The sequence below is a fragment of the Neophocaena asiaeorientalis genome, unplaced genomic scaffold (assembly GCF_003031525.2).
Source record: "Neophocaena asiaeorientalis asiaeorientalis breed wild unplaced genomic scaffold, Neophocaena_asiaeorientalis_V1.1 scaffold217, whole genome shotgun sequence".
Lineage (NCBI taxonomy): Eukaryota > Metazoa > Chordata > Mammalia > Artiodactyla > Phocoenidae > Neophocaena > Neophocaena asiaeorientalis.
Window position 1 is genome coordinate 6,592,133 of NW_020172293.1, and position 21,267 is coordinate 6,613,399.

Here is a 21,267-nt window from a genome sequence, read left to right on the forward strand (position 1 = left end):
CTTAGTTGCTATACATATGTATAATATATACATATATATTATACATATATAATGTACTTTTAAGGTACTTCAGCAATCACTTATACAATCCTTTCTTTTACACGGGAAAAATAAGGCTCAGAGTAAAGAATACTCATGGATAGTAATTTTCTTCTATTGCAATATTCTTTTTCTTCAATGACATTTCCCTTTACTGAAAAATCTTACTTCCTCACTTTTTTCTTAGTGTCAAAATTTATCTACAGATAATTTATCCTATAAAAATCTATCCAAATTTTATACTATTAGAAGGAGAGGACAATATCACTCATTCTGTTACACATGATATTATATTGACATTCTAGGAGTCTTACCAAAAACCACTGAATAATTCAGACCAGAAATTAAGCATACTGCCAATGAGCACTACTACAAAAAGTCTAAGGTCAAGTCAGAAATCCAGCTCTTAATGGACATTAAACATAATACCAACAATAAATCAAGATGACAGACTAAAAAAAAAAAAGAAAAGAAAAACTTGCCTGAAGCTTGGAAACCTGAAAAGTGAGACTTTAACACCAACATTTTGGAAAAGCAGACAGTTCTTAAGTAAAAATTACCTTTCATATTTGATTTCTTGAAAAATAAAATAAGCTAAGATTCAATATGAAAGGAATTTGGGTCAGTTGACTGTTTTCCGTCTCACACATAAGCAAACACTCACTCCAAAGAGTCTTCAGCTCCAAGATTTAGTGAATACTTAGTTTTCAAATTCATACAAATTTTACCCATTTTTTAAAAGTTAAAAAGAAATACGTATGAAGCTTCTGACTGACCTTGATAACAGGACAACTCTACAAAATCAAACTAAGTTGAGCCCTCCTTTTGCATCAATCCTGGATTACATCACAGAGATTTAAAAAGAAATAGCTTTATTTTATTTATTTTATAACTCTTTTTCTGGGAAAATCATCTCAGAAAACCAAATTTCATGAAAATATAACACAACCTTTTCTGGTTTTATCCAAAACTCTAGCATACGTGTGTTTTATTTATTAATGTATTATTTTTATTGTTTTAACACTTCATTTTATTCTCTGCTTTCAGTCTTTTTAATCTTCAATCGATCCTACATGCTCTTGACAGATTCCCTTTCCTTCCATTCTCCTTTTACTCTACTTCTCAAAACCCCACCATGACATCTCCTGGCCATCCCTCCTGTACCCTCTCATCATGAGCATTAACTCTCCAATATATGTCAACCTATTTTTATCCCATTATTTCATCCTACTACAGTCCAAATTAATTCTGGTTGAGTTTACTAACTTACTACTTAATTTCAACAAAACTTTTTGACAAGTTCATTAGTTGTTTCAATAGTAATATGTATTTATGGAACCACCAGTGTATTAAATTGAACAACTGCATGTCATGTAAAGTGATTTTTGTAGCCACAATGGCCAATAGAAAAACTAGAAGAATCATTTATGGACTCCTTTTAATGCTGGATTTTATTTATGGCCAATGGGACACCCACTAAAGACTAAAATTATGGTATGTATTTTTTGCCTTTCAACAGAAATAATACTCAGTGTCTCCTGAGACTTTTTTTGTGTGTATGTATATGATAATGCTCAGCAAAGTATTTATTTTAAAAAACTTTTAAACAACTATCACTTTTTTTTTTTTTTTTTGCGGTACGTGGGCCTCTCACTGTTGTGGCCTCTCCCGCTGTGGCCTCTCCCGCTGCGGAGCACAGGCTCCGGACGCGCAGGCTCAGCGGCCATGGCTCACGGGCCCAGCCGCTCCGCGGCATGTGGGATCCTCCCGGACCGGGGCACGAACCCGTGTCCCCTGCATCGGCAGGCGGACTCTCAGCCACTGTGCCACCAGGGAAGCCCTAAACAACTATCACTTTGAAAAATTAAAGTGGCTAATGTCTTCAAAGCTAATTAATTCTAAATTCATTTGTTTCTAATTTTGTATTTTAATACACAAATTTTACTGAAAAGCAATTCATGTTGCAATAACAACATTATTTGAAATAGCTTTATAAAAATCAACTGCTAGATAAATAATCTGGTTACTTCTACTTTGATATTCTACATTTTGGTTGAACACCCACCATTAATATAATAATTGTTAACATTATATACTGTAAAACAACCATTGTTACCATGATTTTTATTATAAAAGCAAAATGTATTCAAAGAATATATAAAGATATAATGAAGTTTATGTATTGATATTATAATCAAGTTTATATTATATTCAAAGGTGATATTATAATCCAAGCTTATAATGTAGGGTAGGAAAAACTTAAAGAGAACTTGCTAAATCAAAAACATAGATAGTCAGAATAAAATAATATTATACCATTTAAATACAAATATTATAACATTAACCAGTTAAATTTATGTCAAGGATTTGAGAAAGCAACTCCTCAGCATTTGTTTAGAATGAACATTCCTCTGGAGGAGAACACTCAGCAACAGGTAATAGAAAATATGGGTGATGATGATTAAATTCCAGAAGAGTATGGCTCTTAGAGACCAGCTTCCTCAACAATATCCATGTATCTAGGTTGTCCAGATAAAGAATTAAAAGAACTCGACCAGTAGCTTTTCCTAAAGTTCCTCTCCTGCAACTAGTCAGTCTCCAGGTTCCTGAAACACTGAAGGCAGGTCCCAGTGCTGATTTAGAGACTCTGAATGGACACTTTTGGATAACGGAAACATTTATCCATTTCATCACCTACTTAGCTCATTAAAGTTAGGGTGTAAAATGCATCAGTGAGAGGAAACCTTGGCTTTACTTGGCCCTCAGTTAACTCTCAGCTGTTCTGCTAGGTGTCTGCTCTTTAATCACTACTGATAGGGCAATGCAATGAACTGAGCTGTACTTAATCCTTAGCAGTGCACAATTTCTCATGGTTTCATTTGAAAACACTCAAATTTTATATGAGAGGAAAGAAAATAATCAAAAGCAATGAAAAGGGAAATTTCCCTCAAAAGGGAGGTTATAGGCTTTATATTCATTTAATAAAGGATAGAAATAACAATAATATTGCCCATATTAATAAAATCTAGAACATTCACATATGTTATGTTATATGAACACTACCACATGTAGTAGATGTAGGGTAAGACTATTAACTTCCCTTTACAGATCTGGGGTTAGAAATCTGGGGTAGAGAGAGGTTAAACAATTCATTACATGTGTACAGCACAGACCTCTAGTCTCCAGGACAGCAATGTAAGGAGCTTGAAATTGTTACTCTAGTCCTCACGACAAGAGAAAAGCTGAATAAACTGAAAATCAACAACTCTTCTTAAATTCTTCAGTGAATTGAGGTCACAGAGCAATCATAACTGCTGCCTCCAAAATTGGAGAGAGAGATAGGCAGATGCTGAGAATCACGACTTACTAAAACAGAAACCAAGGGACAGAAACCCCTGTGGGGACCAGTAATGAGATCGAAAAGCCTAAACTGTAGTTAATGAATTGCTGAAGACTCACTGTGGACAAGTTTGAAAGTTAAAAAATCTGGGGTGGCAGGCGTCAGTGGGGAGTATCTCCAAACTTTTGTGAGTTAGACCTCCAGGAGTCCTATCAGGTCCTCACAGGGAAAAATCACAGAAAAGTTTCCCTCAATTTTTTGGCAGGAGGAGGGGAAAATATACCCAGAAATATACCTAGAGCATCCTGTTCTTCTCAGCAAGGCCTACCCGCAAGACAAATTATTTAAAAAGAGCTTAACTGACTAGGTTCATCAGAGCGTAACCGAATTGGGGAAAAGAAAATACCCAACTCCAGTGCCTGGTAGTTTTCCATGCAGGGGGAAATTACCAATTCAGCTCCCTCTAGTCTTCCTGTATTACCTAAGGAGTGAAAAAAGTAAAAATCTGAGGGGAAATTATAAAGAATAAAACCCAGCGGTAGTAAAGGACTCACTAAAAGACTGAGACCTAATTGTAGCCCTACAGAGAGCTTTCTCTCACCCCACAACTCACCAACATATATGTAGGGCTTCTATGTAACAATACGGGGATTCAACTTAAAGAACAGTACACTGTAGACCTTATTTAGGAAGAAATCTCTCTGGAAACCCAAAGACAGCAGAGGAGACAAAAACAAGGACAAAAGGGAAAATTATAGAGCCCTGATCCTACAGCTAGAGCAAACAGCAAACACAGCTTAACCTCTAGCCAGATGAACATAAAACCTCATACTAAAGGCCTAATTTTTACCCAGTATATCATGTTAGGCTGTCAAGGCACAGACTAAGCATCAGAACCAGATTTAGGTATGGTGGAGATGTTGAAATTATCAGACAGGAAATTTAATACAAGTATGATTAATAAGCTAAGGGCTCTAATGGAAAAAGTGGACAACATGGAAGAACAGATGGACAATGTAAGCAGAGAACTGGAAACTCTAAGAAAGAATCAAAAGGAAATGCTAGAAATTAAGAAAAACAACAACACTCTAACAGAAATGAAGCATGCTTCTGATGGGCACATCAACAGACTGGACACGGCAGAGGAAAGAATCAGTGAGCTTGAAAATACGTCAATAGGCAATTCCAAATCTGAAATGCAAAAAACAAACAAAAGAATGGAACAGACTATCCAAGAATTGTGGAATGGTTATAAAAGGTATAACATGCATAATGTGAATACCAGTAGGAGAAGAAAGAAAGAACAGAAAAAATATTTAAAGTGATAATAAATGATATTTTCCCAAACTTAATGATAGACAACAAACCATGGATCCTGGAAGATCTGAGAACATCAACATGATAAATACCAGCACTAAAATTTATCTACACTGAGGCACATGATATTCAAACTTCAGAGAATCAAAGGTTAGAGAGAATCTATCTAATGAAAGAAGCCAGAGGGAGAAAACAACTTATAGAGCAGCAAGGATAAGAATGACATCAGACTTCTCTTCAGAAAACATGCCAACAAGAAGACAGGGAAACAAAATATTTAGAGTGATGAAAGAAAAACTCCAACCTGGAATTCCATATCCAGCAAAATTATCCTTCAAAATAAAGGAGAAAGAAAGATTTTCTCAGACAAATAAAAATTGAGGAAATTTTTTGCTAGTAGATCTGTCTTGCAAGTAAAGTTAAAAGAAGTTCCTTAGAGAAAAGGAAAATGATATGGTCAGAAAATCAGATTACATAGAAAAAAGAAGAGTGTTAGAGAAGGAATAAATAAAGGTAAATAAAATATTTTACTTTTCTTATTATTAATTGATGTAACAGATAATAGTTTAGTCAAAATAATAATAACAAGAATGTATTCAGTGATTTTAGCTTTTGGGCAAGTGAAATGTATGGCAGCACATTATAAGAGAAGGGAGGGAGGAATTGAGAATACTGTGTACTTGCACTACTCATGAAGTGGTATAGTGTTATTTGAAAGTGGACTTGGATTATTAGTAAATGCATGTTGCAAACTCATGGGCAAACAATAAAGAGGCTTTAAAAAGAAGATATGCTAAGAGAAGAGAAAAAAGGACTCATAAAAAATGCTCATTTAAAAGAAAGGAAGCAAAAAAGAGTATAAGACACATGCACACAAAAAGAACAAAGTTAACAAATGTAAAACAGTAACAGATATGCTAGGTATTGACTCAACTATCAATAATCACTTTAAATGTCTGTTTTCTAAATATACCAATAAAAAGACAAAGATTGTCAGAGTAGATTAAAAAACAAGACTCAACTCTGTATTGTCTATAAGAAACTTAAGTTAAATATAAAGACATGGGTAGATTAGAAGTAAGAGGATGGAGAAAGATATACCATGCTAATACTAATGAACAGAAAGCTGGAAAAGCTATATTAATTTTGGGCAAAACAGACTTCGGAGAAAGAAAACTATTATGGATGAAGAGGGCATTACACAATGAGAAAGCGGTCAATTCTCTAAGAAGACAACAATCCCGAATGTGTATGCACCCAACAACAGAACATCAAATACTTGAGACAGTACAATTCAAAAAAGTGGTACAACTGCAAGGAGAAGTAGATGAATCCGCTCTTATAGTTGAAGACTTCAACATCCCTCTATAAGTAACTGACAGAGCGGGAGGCATTAAATCAGTAAGGGCATAGTTGAACTGAATAACATCAATCAACTGGATCTAATTCACTGGTAGACTACGTCATCCAGAAACAGCAGAATACACATTCTTCTCAGACTCATAGGGAACACTCACCAAGATTGAAGACATCTGGGTCATAAAACACACTATAGCAAATTTAAAAGAATGGAATCATACAATGTATCCTTTCAGATCACAGTGGAGTTTAACTAGAAATAAGTAACAGGAAAATAGCTGAAGAAAAAGGCCAAATACTTTTGAGATTATACAACACACTTCTCGATAAAACATGGGTTAAAGAAGGAGTCACAAGAAAAACTAAAAGTATTTCAAACCAAATGAAAATGGAAATATAAACAAAGTTTGTGGGATAGTGAAGCCATGTTTACAGGGAAATTTCACAGAATTAAATTCATAAAGTAGAAATTAAGAAAGATCTAAAATCAATAATTTAAACTGGTCCTTGGAAGGGAACAATAAAACTGATAAACTTCTAGCTAGGTTACCTAAGGAAAAAAAGAGAGAAGATACAAATATAAATATCCGAAATGAAAGAGTAGCCATCATCATTGATCCCCTGAAAGAATAATAAAGGGTTATTAATTATTAACAACTCCATGCCCGCAAATTTGATAATCTAGATGAAATTGATCAATTCCTTGAAAAGCACATCTATGAAAACTCACACAAGAAAAGCAGATAATGTGAATAGGCCTTTATCTATTAATGAAATTGAATCAATCATTAATAAACATTCCAAAAGAGAAAGCAATAAATCCAGATGGGTTTGATGGTGAATTCTACCAAAATTTTAAGGAAGAAATGGCATCAACTCTCTACAGTTGTATCCAGAAAATAGAAGCAGAGGAAACATTTCCAAATTCATTCTATGAGACCAGCTTTACCCTAATACCAAAATCAGACAAAGAGACTACTAGATAGGAAAACTACAGGCCAATATCTTCCATGAACATAAATGCAAAAATCCTATACAAAGTATTAGCAAAATGAATCCAAAAATGTATAAATGAATTATACACAACCATGAGGTAGAATTTATTTCAGGTATGTTAAGTTGGTAAACATTAGAAAATTGATTAATGTAATCTATCGTATCAGCAAGCTAAAGAAGAAAAATCATATAATTTTATCAATAGATGCAGAGAAATCATATGACAAATTTTAACATCCATTCATGATAACAACTCTTAAGAAGCTAGGAATAGAGGGGAACTTCCTCAACTTGTAAAGAATATCCTACAAAGAACCTATAGCTAATCTCATTCTTATTTTTATGTCACCAGTTTTTATTTTTATTTTTTAATGAAGAACATAAATGTTTTATGTTCTGAGTCCTGCTTTTCATTGTCATCACACATTCATTTACCATTTCGTTCATTCAGTTAATAAATATTTAGTGAGTTTTGGCTAAGTACCAGGCATTGTTTCATGTACAGCAGAAAAATCTTAGCTCAGTCTTACAGTCTTACCATAGTAGTTAATTTGTGCTATCCAACTTAGATACTTATAAGCTTCTTTTTCAACATATTTAAAGTTAAATATATTTTTTTCAATATGTGTCTGAAATTGGAGTTCTTTAAATCACTTTTGCCTGTATATGGTGAGAAACTGGAGACTTTCCTGTTCAGGTCAGGAACAAAGAAGGATGTCTGCTTTCACTGCTTCTATTAAACATTGTACTGGAAACTGACATAATGCAATAAGAGAAGAAAAGGAAATAAGAGGTATACTGATTATAAAGAAATAAAAATGCTTCTGTTTGCAAGTGACATGACTGTCTATGTAGAAATTTTCAAAGGTGCAACAACAATGAAAAAACTCCTGAAACTAATAAGCAATTATAGCAAGGTTGTAGGATACAAGGTTAATGTACAAAAGTCAATTATTTTCTTATATTCCAGCAATGAAAGTTGGATTTGAAATTAAAAACATAATACCATTTATATTAGCACTGAAAAAAGAAATATAAATGTAAAAATGTAACAATAAAGTACATGGTCTATATGAAGAACACTACAAAACTGATGAAAAAACTATCTAACTAAATGGATGATATTCCATGAGGAAGACTCAACATTGTCCAGATGTAAGTTCTTCCCTACTTGATGTATAGATTGAATTCAATCCCAGCCAAAATCTCAGCAAGTTATTTCAGGGCTATTGACAAATTCATTCTAAAGTTTATAAGGAAAGCTAAAACACTTAGAATAGCCAACACAATATTGAAGGAGAAGAACAAAGTCAGAGGAGTGACACTACCTGACTGCAAGACTTTCTACAGAGGTACATTAATTAAGACAGTGTGGTACTGGGGAAAGAATAGACAAATTGATCAAAGGAACTGACTCTACAGCCCAGAACAGACCCACATAAATATGGTCAACCGATCTTTGGCAAAGGAACAAAGGCAATTCAATGAGGAAGGTTAGTGTTTTCAACGAATGGTATTAGAACAACTAGATCCACGTGCAAAAAAGTGAATCTAGATTCAGAGCGTCCATGTTTCACCAAAATTAACTCGAAATGGTTCACAGACCTAGATGTCAACTGCAAACTATAAAACATCTAGAAGATAACATAAAAGAAACTATAGGTGATCTTGAGTTTTGCAATGACTTTTTAGATAGAAAACCAAAATCATGAACCATGAATGAAAAAATTGGTAATTGGACCTCAATGAAATTAAAAGCTTCTGCTCTGTGAAAGACACTGTTATGGGTATGAAAAGATGGCCCAGAGATTGGAGAAAATATCTTAAAACACATATCTGATAAAGGACTATTACAAAATATACAAAGTACTTTTAAAACTCAAAAATAAGAAAACAACCCAATTTAAAAATACACAGAATGTCCAACAGATACCTCACTAAAGAAGCAATACAGGTGGCAAATAGGCATAGGATAAGATGTTCAACGTCATACGTCATCAGAGAAATACAAATTAAAACAATTGAACACACATTAGAATGGCTAAAATCCAAATCACTGAAAATACCAAATTTTCTGAAGGAGCAACTGAAACTCTTTTTCATTGATGGTGGAAATGCAAACTGGTACAGCCACTCTAGAACACAGTCTGGCAGTTTCTCACAAAACTACACACATCCTTACCACATGATCCAGCAATTGCACTCCTTGATATTTACCCAAAGGATCTGAAAACTTATATCCACACAAAAACCTCCATATTAATGTGTATCGCAGCTTTATTTATAATTGTCAAAACTTGGAAGCAACCAGCAGGGTTTTCAACAGATGAATAGTTAAACTTTGGTACATCCATACACTGGAATCTTATTCAGTGATAAAAACAGAAGTGAGCTATCAAGCCACAAAAAAGACATGGATAAACGCATATCTCTAAGTGAAAGAAGCCAATCTAAAAGGGCTACAGACTGAATGATTTTAACTATATGAATTTCTGGAAAAGATAAAACTGTGGACACAGTAAAAAATGATCAATGGTTACCAGAAGTGTGGGAGAGGTAGGGAAGGGTGAATAGATTGAGCCCAGGGGAATTTTAGGGCAGTGAAACTATTCTGTATGAAACTGTGGGTACACATCCTTATACATTTGTGAAAACCCATGGAATGTACAGCATGAAGAGTGAACCTTAATGTAGACTATGGACTTTAGTTAATAATAAAGAGCTAATATTGGCTCATCGACTGTAACAAATACACCAGAGTAATGCAAGATGTTAATAATAGCGAAAACTTGGAGCTGGGGGTAATGAGAGTGGGTACTGTATACAGGAACCGTCTGGGCATTCTGCTCAATTTTTCTGTAAACCTAAAACTGCTAAAAGAAATAAAGTCTATGAATCTAAAGAATATTTTTAAAAACTCAAAATATTCACAGTAGAGAATGACAGAGCTAGTGTGGAATTTTCCTGATTTGCTTTGATTCACTCAATTTCCTATTCTGTTGGAAAAAAACAATTGCCTCATCCATTTCAATGCCAATTAAAGCAATTATTCAAATGGTCACTTGGTCTTCTAAACACATTTACTCACCCTCTCTTTCCTCCCTACCCTCTTTCCATCACACTTTCTATTTCCAATTTTGGACGTTTAAAAAAGTCAAGTGGCACATCACCTCTAAGCTTGCCAATGTCAGCTCCTTTTCCCAACTCCCTCTTTAAGACCAAGCTCCTTTGCCTGATCAGAGGCAAGAATTATCAAAGTACCAGGTATATTAAGCTATCAAAGGAGGCACTTAAGAACTCAGTAATAGCAACTTTCTAGAACTGGGTCACACAACAAAGGTAATAAAAATATCCTTCCAATGGTATGAAAGTTTTTTCAAGACCTCTCCCCATTCCCCTTCCTCTGTGTCTTCTTACTCTCTCCTCCTTCCCTGTGCTCTAGCTACAAGACTCCCCTGCCCATCTCCTTAAACCCCATGAACACTCCTGACTTGGGTCTTTGTACTGTTTCTTTCTCTCTGTCTGTTCTCCCACTCCGGGCGCTGTATCTGCGTGGCTCACAGCCTCACCTCCTTCAAGCGTTTGCTCTAAGCTTACACCCTTAAAGCGGCTCACTCTGCCCATACCCAGCCCGACCGATCCTCTTACACTGCTTTACTTTGTCACAGAGTCTTGAAAAAGAGTACTCAGCTTACTCACTGATCTCATTTCCTGCTGTTTAATGGCAGTTTCCCCATTATGACATAAATTCTACGGGAGCAGGGAGTTGTCTGTTTTGTTTATTTATGTATGCCTTGAGCACTTGCCAGGTACATAATAGGGGATCAGTAAACATTTGCTAAAGAATGAAAGAATGAAAAAGCTAAAGATTTAAGAACTTTGGAGTTGGACAGGATCTTGGAGATCATCTAGTCAAAAACTTTACAGGGCCTAGAGACCAAGTAACTCGATGACCAGTGGTGGAAGTAGAAGTAGCATTCTCATTGTTTCTCACTGCACAAGTTCTACCTTGGCAAATTCATCATTTTATCTGATAAAGAAAACGTATCTACTTATAAAAATCAGGATTATTCAGGTACTGCTGTGAGAGCTAGCAATACCCTAATCGCTATTTCTTACAAATAGTTCCTTGTTCGCACTAAAACATCACCACAATTTTCTTTCTGGGTTAGGCAGTCAGTGAGTTATAAATAAGCTATGGTGTCTTAAAATTTAAAAATACACCATAGGTAAGTAGGAGAATGGATGATTTAAAAAAAAAACAAAAACCTTAGAACGTCAGAATTTGAACTGCAGAACCATCTACATTTCGGCTCTGTCCCTAAAGGCTGTGGAAATAGATCACTCTTTTTTTCTTTGCCTTTCTCATTGGAGATGGGAAAAAGGGAATCCAGTTTGTTCTGTAACATCTCAGAGCAAATTAAATGAGTTCACTGACATGAAAACCCTGTTCAAACTATAAAGGACCAGCCAAATTTGCTGGTGAATATTTGTGGTAAAAGGAGGAATTTCTGGTCCCTCTATCATATTTAAAAAGCATATAACTTTCCTTCAGGGTTTTACCTCCCTATAAATAAGAAGGCTGAACAGTGTTATGGTCAGGGGCTAGGACCCAGATTCTAATCCTGGCTCTGCCAATACTAACTGGATGTCTTAGGCTAAATTATGTAACATTTTCAAGCTTTGATTTCTCTTTTGTTAAATGGAAGAAATACTGATATCTTCCTGATATGTCTGTTATTAGGTTTAAATTAAAATAATGTATATAAAGTATCAAGACTAAATACATTTCCTTTTTATTATTATCTAAGAGCTTGCTATTACATATCATATATCATCCATTCAGAAAAAAAGAGTTAATATAGTAGGATGAGTCATGTTAATAAGAAAGTTAACTAGGCAACTTCACCATAATGAGCTGACACATTCACGGGATTAAAAAAAAAATGATTTCAGGGCACAATTTCAGATTTTTCAGGTTTTTTACAAATGCATCACTAGGGTGCTTGTAAATAAGGGGAATGAGAACCAGAGAGCTTTAGAAACTCTGTAAGTTTCTAGTCATTAGCAACTTAGAAAGCTGGGTCTAGGACATAGGTTTCCAGTTGATTGCCTTTCCTGAACATCGCTAGTTTGCAAAAAACGTCACTGGCTGTATCAGAAGAAGAAGAGCTGAGAAAAATTACAGCTACTATGCATGTGGAAATTGAAGTGGCTGACTTGTATTTAGCTCTACAACATTAACTTCACATTCTTTGAAAGAGACAGACTATTTAGGAGTAATCAGACATAAAGCACCAACCAAATATTTCTCAATAGTAGAATGACCTGTGTAGCATTCAGTGTTAGCCTGATACCTCCATGTTTTTTCTCCCAACTAATCACTGTACAGACTACCTTCAAAATGCCTTCAAAACATCTTCCTTCAAAATGAGGGAAATTTTTAGACTGTAAAACAACAAACAGAAAAAAAAGGGAGTTTACTTTTTTTAGTGTATTCTGCAGAATTGTAAATATTTGGAAAAATGGTTCCTGGTTCTGATGGCTAACTAAAAACATATGTTTACTCATACACCTCAAGAACGTTCCGCTGCAAAGACAGGAAAAATACTGAAAGAAATCCACAGAAGCACAGGAAACTTAGGAGCACATCTACCAACATACAAAAATAGTAAGGACTTTCTGGAAGTTTTAAACCAAATGGAAACTGTTGGTTGAAATTACATAAACAAAACTGAGGAACTTGCAAACATCTACAGGTGAAAAAAAGACCAACAAAAAAGTGACTGTTCGCAGTGGAATTCTGGAATAACTCTAAGAGGTGGACAGCATAGAGAAGAAGCTACGCATGTGTCACTAGCTCATAATTAATCAAAGGACTCCACAAAAAGCCAGATCAGTCCATATGTTAGGAGTTACTGATGCAGGCATTCATACCTAGGACACACAGGTGGATAAATACTGCTGGCGTGGGAGATCTGACACGGGAGTTTTCACGAAAGGGCACTGAGACCAAAGAAGTGAAGTGGTGGCCTTGTGACTGCCACAAAGTACTTGTACTTCCCTCGACAAATAAGCAAGCCAGCAGTACATCAGAAATGTAAGTCCACTAGAAAATGCATCTCCTTCTTTACACCAGAGCAATAAAACTGGAGATCTTGAATTAGAATGCATATTCACTGCTAGGAAAAGAAAATTTCCTACTTGGTCTGATACAATAAAATACACATGGTAATATTATCCAATCTAGACGCATCCACATATAGGAATAGAAAACCAATAGTAAGTAACCTGACAGTTGAGGAAAATTCTGAAAGACAGGAATTAAATTGAGACCAGTACTGAACACCACGAGAACAACTGCTAATAGGATAAATGGGGAAATATATAAAGAAATGTAATTAATTCCCTTGAGAGATTCAAGTGTCCATCATATCTATAAAATAGAACAAACTAATATGAAAAAGAAGCATTCAGAGTTCTTGGAAATTAACGAAATAATTGCTGAAGTAAAGTCCCCAGAGATGAACAGCATAGCAGAATCGATACAGATTAAATTTCACAAAGTGAACTGGAAAACTGAACCAAGTGATCCTCCCAAGACCACAGTGTCAGAGGACCAAGAGATGAAAACTTTGAGAATATATGGTAGGGGATAGCAAGGATAGATCCAGAAGTTTCCACATCAGTCTAATAGATGTCTTTAGAAGGAAATAATTAAATAAATTACAGATGAAATCCTCCCGGAGGTGAAAAATGATGAGAGCCCATCAAATTCCCAGGAGAATTTATCAACTCCAAGGATTAAAAGAATATTTTACCCACTTCCTGCGAGAAAAGTAGGACATGTGAAAATCCTGGAGGAGAAATAATCAGTCAGACAGCTGTCTTCTACATGGCAGATAGACACTGGACATTAGAATACAATGCAGGAGTGCCTTCAATTACTTAAGGAAAAATAATTTTGAACCTAGAAATTCATACCCAAACTATCTTTCCAGTATGGATCCATGATATGTTTCTTTCAGCCAATCAGGAACTCAAAAAGCTTACCAGCCATGCACTGTTTCTGAAATACCTATGAATAAAACATGCTATGGGCTGCATGTGACCCTCCAAAGTTCATGTTGAACCCTAAACCCCAGTACTTTAAAATGTGACTGTATTTAGAGATAGAGCTTTTAAAGAGGTAATTAAATTAAAAGGAGGCCCTTAAGGTGAACCCTAATCCAATCTTGCTGGTGTCCTCATAAGAAGAGGAAATTTGTACATTGGACGAGATATTAAAAATGCACCCACGTAGAGGAAAGACCAGGACATGGTGAGAAAGCAAACATCTGCAAGCAAAGGAAAGAGGACTCAGAAGAAATCAAAACCGCCGACTCCTTGATCTTGGACCACCAGCTTCCAGAGCTGTGAGAAAATAAATGTCTCCTGTTTAAGTAGCCCACTTTGTGATATCTTGTTATGGCAGCCCTGAGCAAACTGATATACATATCAGACAAAAAGAATCCAATATAGCGGACTGCAGAGGAATTAATAAAGAGTAGTAAGCAAAGGTAACTGTAAAACATATAGTCTTACTTGATAATTATATACCGGTGAGGTCTAAGGCATTTTAAAGAATACGACTGCCAGGAGAGTAGATGAATTATTTACACCATGAATCTAATGTTCCAACAAATTTTAGTAAGCCATAGAGTTGTTTGGAAGGATGAGCCAGGTCAGTAAAATTTTGCCAAAGGTCTTCTTTAATTTGAGGGGTGGATAGGTTAGAACTATGCAATTAATTTTCAATAAAAATGGATAAATATTTTGAATAGATTTACTAAAAATTAAATGTCCACTTTAGAAAAAATATACAGCAATTAAAACTTACAAACACTGGGAATAAGGAGGAATAAAGGAAATACAATCACTCTAATTAAAGGCAGAGGTAAAGGGGAAGATAATGAAACAAGAAAAAGACTAATAGAAAACACACACGAAAAACGTTTTGTACATATGTGAAAGGACTGAATTGATTTATTAAAAAAAACAGAAGCTCAGATTACGGAAAACAGAATCCAGCCATATGCTGTTTATAACTGACATAACTAAAGTCAAGAGTCATGGGACTGTTAAAAATAAAGGGATGAGTAAGGTGTTAAGGCATTTATTTTTATTAACATCTTTATTGGAGTACAATTGCTTTACAATGGTGTGCTAGTTTCTGCTTTATAACAAAGTGAATCAGCTATACATATACATATAACCCCATATCTCCTCCCTCTTGCATCTCCCTCCCACCCTCTCTATCCCACCCCTCTAGGTGGTCACAAAGCACGGAGCTGATTTCCCTCAGCTATGCGGCTGCTTCCCACTAGCTATCTATTTTACATTTGGTAGTGTATATATGTCTACGGCATTTATTTTTTAAATGGTAAGAATGTCCATATTATTAACAGATAAAATAAGATTTCAGGAAAATATAAAGGAGGTACTTGATACTGATAAAAGTTATAATTCCTTGAGCACCTATAACTGTCTTGAATCTTCGTGCATTCAACCATATGGCTTTGAAATGTAAGGGCTGAGACCAATAAGAACAGAAAGACAAACTGAGACTTTATACTGGAGGAACTTAAAATACCTTTTTTCCCTAAATTGACAAATTACGTAGATAACAGTGAGTAAGGATGTAGAGGATTATGATTTAATTTATCTCTGTGTTTCTATCATCTCTCTGTGCATCTATCTTTGCATCCAATGAAGAAACAATCATTCTTTCATACATCTGTAGAAAGTTTACAAATGCATATATGAACTTAACGTATTACGAAAGCATGTCAAATCAACAGGGGGAGGACACAGTACTGAATCAGTGATGTTGGAAGAACGAGCTTCCTATTTGGAAAGAAAATCATGAATTTCTAACTTCTCACCATATATATGCAAAATCAATTATAAGTAGATGAATTAGTTAAATCTAAAAAGTCAAAATTATGAGATAACTTAAAAAAATGAGAATATTTTATTTTATGACAGGAAAGGGCTTCCTAAGCAAAGTATTAAGGCCAAAATCTATAAAGAAAATAGAGACTGACAGATTTCACAAAATAAAAATGTAAAAGAAAAGTTGCTTTACTATGAATCTGTTAAATGTTTTTTTTTTTTGTTTTTTTTTTTTAAGAAGCAATATTCAGCTTGGGACCCAGACTTCTACGTGAAGCTGAGTTTTGGTTCTTTCTCAAGGTGACTTTGCATCTAGCCTGCTTGTAGGCAGGGGTAAGAAATACCTTCTTTTGCAAATTCCCATGTCTCTGTCCTAAAACGGTAACTTGATTTTAATTTTTAGCAGCATAACTCTTCAACCTGAGGTCACTTTTCTTTTCCTGCTTTTATTATACTCTAAAGGGAAAGTCTAATTTGAAGGTCATATTCGATTAGCTCCTTCTGAGTGTCACCCTTTGCGTTTCATGTAGTGCCATCCCAGCCTGATAATTTATACTTTAACAGAAACTTGCAGCAGCATTTTTTTACCATCCTGAGGTTTATATGTCTACTATCTACAATAAAAGATACACAGCACATGTCAGCATCGTTTCCTCTACCTGTCCTATCCAAGTATCTTTGCTGTCAAGGTCTGTGTGCCCACCTTTGCTAAGTTGTTAACAGAAGCTCATGAGTCTCACTATGTGATGGATGATATGTTGTGTTTGACGCACTCTCCTCGGTGTCCCTCATCACATGGTCCTGAGGGTCATGCAAACTGCTTGACAAAATGCCTGACACATCAGATACAACCTTACATTTCTTCTCTTCTATTCAATAAGACCTGTCAGATTAAATACAGCACACTGATATAATATAGGGAGAATCTTGAATCTATACTCAAAAAAGGGAGGAAATCACTAAAAAGTACCTGGGTTCATTTTAACTACTGTTCTTGCGTATTACCTGTGTCACATCTTACAAATGACTGCAACACAGCAGTGTGTGAGACACGTTGCGAATTACCGCCTTAGTACATTACTAGTTATGTTTATGCTAAATTAGTATGAAATGCTCAAATGTAGGGTATAATCTCGAGCTTCGACAAGTCTGTTTAGAGGGCAGAAATGTGCTAAGTATGCTCAGTGACTCCTAGACACACTTCCAACCTTTTATGCCTGGGGATATCTGCATATATTATTGTTTCTGCTTTTAAACACTATCGAATGTTGTTCTCAAAAGCTGCCTTTGGGCTTCCCTGGTGGCGCAGTGGTTGAGAGTCCGCCTGCCGATGCAGGGGACGCAGGTTCGTGCCCTGGTCTGGGAAGATCCCACATGCCGCGGAGTGGCTGGGCCCGTGAGTCATGGCCGCTGAGCCTGCGCGTCCGGAGCCTGTGCTCCGCAACGGGAGAGGCCACAGCAGTGGGAGGCCCGCGTACCGCAAAAAAAAAAACAAACCAAAAACAAAACAAAACAAAAAAAAGCTGTCTTTGATAAGCAGTGTACCACCACCTGTGGAAATAATGACCATGAGGTTTAGCATGTGACAGGAATGAGAGAGAACTGGTTAGTCTGGGACAGTTAAAATGCATATAAAAAAGGAATAAAATTATTGACCGAATACTGATAGTGCCTCTCAACAACTTTCACAATAACATAACATCATAAAAAATGCATTGTTAAATTAAGCACTAATAATAAAGAAAAGGATTAAACAAAAAAATCTGATGTGTAAATTGTCTGAAGCATATGCCATACAAACAAGTAGCTATTTAATTTTGTATATATATTTCTATATGAATACAAGTACATATTCAACTTTCTAAAATATATTTTTTCCTTTTCGAAACTTAACATTTTCCTCCTTTCTCTCTCTCTTTTTTTTTTTTTGCGGTACGCGGGCCTCTCACTGTTGTGGCCTCTCCCGTTGCGGAGCACAGGCTCCGGACGCGCAGGCTCAGTGGTCATGGCTCACGGGTCCAGCCGCTCTGCGGCATGTGGGATCTTCCCGGACCGGGGCATGAACCCGCGTCCCATGCATTGGCAGGCGGACTCCCAACCACTGCGCCACCAGGGAAGCCCCCTCCTTTCTCTTTTTACTCAACATATCACTGGAAGAATCTCTAGAGCACTAGTGATAATTGAGAAATGGGCCAGGTCCTCATCTATGTGGTAACATAACATCTCATGGTAATAACCAGAACCTTTGGGGCAAGTCATTAACACAGGTTACCATCTTGTAAATTATTACTTCATTGCACTAAGTGGTAACCCAGTGCCCTGATTAAATGAATGTAAATTTAAAATGCATTTCCTTTGTTAACTAGAAACTGTTCACACACAATACTTCATTGATTCATTATTTAATTATTTCTGATTATATTATTATATATAGTGATAAGGGTAGTTGCTGATTGATGTGTCAGAAGTCCTTTCCAGAATATCTCACAGTACCTGGCCCTCGCTGGTGCACTATGCCTCTGCACCATCCCCCAGAGGGCCCAAGGTCATCCTGCATTTAAGAAACAAGGCTGAATTGAAGTGACACTCTTTTCCTTCTCTGCTAAACTTCCCGTTCTGAAGTTCATGTGCCTGGAAACATCACAGGGAATAAACAGAAGTTCCTCCTGCATTTATCCTAGAAAATGGGCCCCTGAAAGGTCCAACTCTTCTAAAAGGACAGCTATAGTTCTTATGACAAACCCAAGAGGACTCCGAAACTGACCAGAGGAGGCCTGGATCAGTTTGACAAAGAGGTTGTAGTCGGAACGGCTCATTCACAAGTTAATCACCAAAAGCAGCAGCACAGAAGGATTAAATGGTTTGCCACACAGGCAATTATAGGAAAAAGAAATACCGAAAGCATCTCCCACACCACCTTACACACACTACACATTTAGGAGGACGATTTAAATAACTGTTACACCAATTTTTTTTTTGTTTTTTGCTACATTTGTAATTCAAATCAAATTTATACTGAAAACTACAATATGTAGAACCGGAAATATGCAAAGCACCTTTTAAAGAACCAGATTTCAGTAACTATTGGTAGGAAATAAAAGATGATTTTGAATAATAAAATATGGAAAATAAAATACGCCATAAAAAACCCATCTAGTTCTGAGAGGCAGTGAGCATAGTAATTAAAAGCATATGCTGGAGCCATTTCGTAAATAGCTCTGTGACCTTGAACAAGTTCCTGAAGCTTCCTGTATCTCATTTTCCTCATCTGTTAAAATGTAGGTAATGTCATTACTTGCCTCATGGAAGGTGTGAGGATTAGATCAATCAATACATGTAAACGACTTCAGGGTATGGCATACAGTAACCCTCCGATATTATTCTCGGCTTTTTTCTTTTTTTTCTCTGATCTTATTATCGTCCTAAATATCACATTAAAACAAAACAAAGCAGAATTCACAAGCATGCGGCCACCTCAATAATGGCTTCCCGAATGGAATATTTACATGCTAAATTCCATAGGTTTTAGCAGAAATCATGTAGCTCTAAAACTCAACTTTAAAATCAAGGCCACTTCAACCTGGTGGCTAACTGTTCTGATATATGAACACCAGCCTTCTAGAAGCCCATTTAGATATATTAACCCACCTGTTAACACTGAAAGAAGTTTTAGGAAATAGTTCGTTTTTTCCCCCCCTGAGCAATTAGAAATTTCTATAAATTACAAAAAGTATTAATTATAAAAGTTCACTTCCTTTTTGTATCTTTAAAACATGAGTCTGGAGTAACCAAAGGATATTAGTCATTTGCAGAGACATTCTCTTGTCCTGTGTCAAACTTTACCTCTTTCCATAGATATTAAATAACTCACCTGAGCTAGCATTAAATATCAGAACAAGCCAGAAGCTAGAAAGATGAACTACTGAAACTAAATAATCTCATGGGAAATTAATTGGGTTTCACTTAGGGCTCTTTTGGCAATGTGAATGAGAAAGAGACCAGAACCATTTTAAAGAGTGCTTTTAATTTAATATGTAGGTAGGTAATTGAAAGACAGAAAGAAACTGACCTAGAAAATAAAGTATGTATTAGCATTGTTCCATAATTTGTGAGCCTGTGAATCAAGGGGTACTGATGCCTGTATAGCTATCTTATTATTCTGAATATTATTCATTCACTATCCTGAATATTATTCACTTATTATACTACCAGGCTTTCCAGTTCCCGTAAAACATTTCCTCCATCATGCAGCACTCTACTTTACAGGCTGGGATAAAACTGAATTGTTTGGCTTTTTACCCTAAAAAGTAATAGGGACGTCATAATTGAATTTCACTTTGATCTCATCAACTGTATGTTTTCTTTGACTGCCCCAGCTTTATATGATGTCCTTCACTAATATACTAATACAATTAAAGTGTGCTTTATTTAGAAAATAATCTTAATATGCCAGTGAAGATCTAAGTCATGTTCATTACTTGTAGCAATTGTTTTCCAGTTTATCCTTATACTCCACTTTAAACCAAGCTATATCTTCTCTGCCGGAGACCCCTGGAAGTCATCTTCTAACTTGTCTCCCTGTTTCACTTCCACTTTCTGGCCTCCTCCTACCCCCAGGTCCTGTCCTTTTCCCCCTCAGCAGCCAGACAGATCTTCTAAATTTTCAAATGAGGTGTTATTATCCCTCGATTTTAAACTCTCTGCTATGGACTTAATGAGTCTCCTCAAATTCATATGTTGAAGCCTTCATTCCCAATGTTTTGGTTTTGGGAGGTAGGATCTTTGGGAGGTTATTAGCTCATGAGGGTGAGGTCCCTGTGAATGAGATTAGTGTCCTTATAAGAAGAGACACAGAGAGATGATCTCCTTCTGACAGGTGAGCACACAGTGAAAAGTCAGGAAGAGGGTTCACAACAGGATCCAAATTGGCCCATACCTTGATCTTGAACTCCTCAACCTCCAGAACTGTGAGACATAAACTTCTGTTGTTTGAGCCATCTAGGCCATGTTAATTTGTTACAGCAGGCTAAGCTAAGAGACTCTCCAATGACTTCCCGTGATTCTTACGATAAAATCTAATCTCTTTACCATCCTTACAAGGCCCTGAAGGAGCTGGTTCCTACCTATCTCTTAGCGTATCTCGCTCTCTTGCTTATTTTGTGCCAGCTATACTGGCCTTCAGATACCTCCCACTTTTGAGCTTTTCCATTAGCTTGTTTCCTCTGCCTAGAACATGCTTACTTCAGTTATTCACAAGAATGGATCTTTCTGGTTTTTCAAAT

The 21,267-nt window shown here is 36.0% G+C and overlaps 1 protein-coding gene across 1 annotated transcript in view; it reads right to left on the bottom strand.

Moving 5' to 3' along the window:
• MALRD1 (MAM and LDL receptor class A domain containing 1) overlaps positions 1-21,267 on the bottom strand; it is a 580,486-nt gene that overhangs the window by 126,878 nt on the left and 432,341 nt on the right. The gene's annotated exons all lie outside the window — the stretch shown is intronic.